Here is a 4,305-nt window from a genome sequence, read left to right as displayed (position 1 = left end):
GCATGTGACTTGCATATACTCTCACGAAGCAGTAAGTGGATGCAAGATGACACATGTTTTTATACGAAAGTGTTCAATGCCTAAGTCACTGCAAGACCACCAACCTCACAAAGAGCCATGGTAGAAGCTTCACTATCGAAAGCTAAGATCACCCTTTTCCAATCGCCCACATCGTATGGCCCAAAGCATGATCAGTGTGGTAGCCACTCTCTCTTTCTGGGTCAAACTCTACACCTGGCACTCATGACAGCTATTACCTCAATTGTACCAACATCACACGTTACAAAGAGGTTTTGCAAAATCCCCAGTGTATCTCCCCATCTCAACAATTTTTCCTCTAACAACGAGGCTAGGACACAATCATCATTGTAATATCCATTTTCATAGCCTTTGAACCTTGACATTTCCCAATCCAATTGAAAGGCTGATAGCCTCAACGTATTGCAATGGTTGTACTCATGTTATTCTTATTATTAAAAAAAGAGAAAACAAAAAAGAAAAGAGAAGAAAAAAAGGAAAAGAGAAAGAAAAAGAAAAAACAAAAAGAAAAGAAAAGAAAAGAAAGAAAGAAACAAAAAAAAGAACTCACAATCATAGCACGACACCTAGGGGTCCTCAAATTAGGTCTGCCCAGTGACCTTGGTTGACTGGCTCCTAGTTCCCTAGCCCTCTACACATCCCCACAATCATTCACATGGCACATCAAGGGCAGGACATACCTAGGGAGCTTGTCTCGCCTATGGTTAGACCTGTCACCCTGACCCAATTGCATGGTTCCTTTTTGCACTCCACCTTAGTATCATTGTAATCGATTGTGGTAAGCACTGCACAAATGGCCATGAAAAGTATACCGTACTTTTTGAGTGAGCCCAGTAGCTACCAACTACCAAACGTTTGGTGTCAATGTGTTCAATTATGCTACATTGTGCTATCACAACACAAAGGATGTCTCATACACCTTCATGTGTACTCCTCAACATGGACAACTTTGCTTCATCCACATGTTATGAGGAACCAGACCCGCGGTTTTCTAACTACGTAATATCTAAGTATGCATGAGCACTCACATAATATCTACACCAAAATATATACACAGTTTGGGTCCTCAAGTACAGGACAATACTCTCAGCTTGCTTAGAGTTTGACCTGTCTCCCAATCTAATCAAACTACGTCTTGTGCACGACTGATAAGAAGACTAGCACTATCCCCAGGGAGAGACCACGTATGAGAGGTTTTCAATTTCAGGTATTGAAGACTCCAAGGAAATGTCGTTCACTCTTCATTCGACACTCAAATTTGAATTCTGCAAGCCCATCAAAGAATCATCGCCCACCGAATCCCCAGAACATCAACACATGTGCCAGCCATGAGTGTAACTCGTAACAAAAACTAGCCCTATCACCAACTTCAACAACCCTATCACCTGCCGATCAGGCCAACAACATGTCCCCAACGACCTTCATCCACACCACCACCAAAACTCCTCCACGGAAAACCACAACAATCTCTTTCAACCACGTCTTCGATGCATGCCAAAGTCTGCTACCTACGACGGTGAGTGCCATGGGACTAGCACTCGTCTAGGAGGGGGTAATGTTAACCCTCAAACGAACAAGGTGGAAAAGTTGAAAAATCTAAAGCAGAAGACGAGACCAAGGAAAAAGTAAAACAAAAGAAAAAGGCGCATCAAGAAGAATCTGGAAATACAAGAAGTGCAGAAAAGTCTTAAATCAAGGAAAAAGGCACACGAGAAAAAGCGTGAGTCAATACTTTCGTAAAAAAGTGCAAGGCACACCATGATTTATTTTAAGAGTGTCGGGCTCTCACCCGTGTAATTTGTAAAGGTAGATGGGCGGTAGGAGGGAAGCTAGGAAGATAGGAGGACAATGGGAAAAAGGGCTTAGGCCACGGACGGCCATGTAAAAAAGAGGATAAGGGGATGACCGCCCAAAAAGGAATTTAGGGTTTTGTATATAAAGTTGAAAAGTGAATGAGAAGGTCATTCTTGTGTGTGACCAAAAGTGGCTCTCCTCTTCTTCTTCTTCTTCTTCTTGTTCTTACTTGCTTGAGCTTGTGCTTGAGAGAGGGAGTGCGAGAGTGTGAGGGTGAGGGACCGGGGAGAAGAAGCTTTCCATCTTCTCCTCTCTTCTTCTCTTCTCTTCTTCTCTTCTCTTCTCTTCTTTTCTCTTGTCTTGCTTGTGGCAATGGAGCTTGGAGCGGGGAGCTTGAGGATGGAAGCTTGCATTTGGATCGTGGAGCTATCGGAGTGCTCGGGAGAGGAGGTAAGCTCACTATACCTGTAGAGATGGATGACGCATCGGCTATGTGAGAGGTAGCCATTAGTACTTGACTTGGAACGCTTGAAGCAATAAGTGGTTTGTGGGTCTCGGCGGTTGATCACCTCCACAAACATTATCTAGAAAGATCAATTTTCATTTAGCTATGTCCTAAGTACAATGCTGATTGTTTTTCTAAATATTTTATTTTAGACAATACAAAATCATAAATGTAAATTTTCTTTCATCTTTCAGACATCGAATTATATTTCCATGCACTTAATTTATGCGTATCTAGTATATATTTTTCTATGCAAATTTTTATTAATTTAATGCATTGACAATTTCATGATATTATCTAAATAAATTTCCATAAATTATTACAAAATCCATATGCGTCTATTTATCATTAGCAAAATGAAATAGAGATAGTCTCTTTCAAGAAAAAATATAAAATATTCCCTTCTCTAACAATGTCTATAATTTTTCTGTTATTATAATCACATGCATCTTTAATTAAATAACAATAAATATCGCATAATAAACCATAACTAAAATATTTTCTTAATGACTGGCATATAATCCTTTTCTAAGTGAAAGAGTCTTTTCATTGAATATTTAATTGTTATATTACTTAGGTTATTTTCCTAAGCAGCACTTCATATGCATTTCTCGCCAATTCCTTCCATGTCATTTTCTCCGTTGGTTGCATTCCTTGCTTTAGATGTGCTTTTTAAATTCTGCGACCTTGTGGAGCTATTGGATGTCAGGCCAAATTGGCGTGGTAGTTCAAGGAGAGTTGGTGGTCGCTTCGAAAAATTTCACCAACATTTCACTTAGCAATATGATCGTATGGGATGAAGGCATAACAAGGGCTAGAGAAAATGAAAATGAGGTAGAAGTTAGCAAGGAGGATCAAAATGGCCTCTACCCCTGATGTTTGAGAAGGCATATCTCTCTCCCACACTCTCTTGCTCTCCAATTTCCACAATGTGATGGCCTATGAATTTCTCTCTCTCTCTCTCTCTCTCTCAGTCGTGACGTGAAGGAGAGGAGGGTATTTTTCTCTATCAAGAATCAAAGCTTCAATGGATAAGAGAACTAGATAAAAATTTCCATCATTTGGAGGTCTTCATTCTTGCTTTTTTTTAATGAAGGAGAGGAGGTGTATTTATAGGCATGAGAGAGAGTATGCACTCGACTGATTCATTTGGCTAGTTGTGTCAAGAGCCAATTGAGCTTTATTAAATATTCATTTTGATTGCTTACGTGTTGGATGGTGATGATTATTTAATGATTTCTCTTCCTCTAGGCATTAAAAACGTCATGTATTTTGGTTTATTAAATATTCATTTTGATTGCTTACATGTTGGATGGTGATGATTATTTAATGCTTTCTCTTCCTTTAGGGATTAAAAACGTCATGTATTTTGGTCGATTAAAAAAAACGTATTTTTATCTTTAAAACAACTTCTTTTAGTGGTTTTTGGCATAGTTGACTTATCTAGTATATAAAGTCATGTCATACTCTGTGATACTTAGCTTACTCAATATCATGCTCGTTCTTGTGCGTTCTTCATCTATCGATTGAGGCTTTTGTGAATTGTCTTGTGGTTATGAAATCAATGCGATCCTTGATGCATCAAATGGAATCGAGAATGCCAAATCAAATATAATGCATGAAAAATTATATGATTAAGCAGTCGTAATATTATTTATGGAGGTATCTTTCCTTTATTAGCTGGGAACATTGAGGTGTCTTCTCATATCGAATTACGGAATTGATTTAATACGAGACTCGATATCAAGAAAATTATGTGCGATCACTTACTTGGCAACTTAACGAGTAAATTTTAAAATGCCTCAAGCATGAATTAGTTTCTTGATATGAAGTGATGTGGTGGCATGAATATTGCATCCTCTCTTCCTTAGAGGAATCGAGATGTCCACATCTCAAAAAGAACTAGGGAAACTATTTTTCTAGAGTAGTCTCTTCTATCCAGGTGGCATCCTCCTCAGGATAGTCTT

Source organism: Lygodium microphyllum, chromosome 3, assembly GCF_053477565.2.
Source record: "Lygodium microphyllum isolate KBCC chromosome 3, Lygodium_microphyllum_v1.1.10, whole genome shotgun sequence".
Lineage (NCBI taxonomy): Eukaryota > Viridiplantae > Streptophyta > Polypodiopsida > Schizaeales > Lygodiaceae > Lygodium > Lygodium microphyllum.
Note: the sequence above shows the minus strand (reverse complement) of the source record.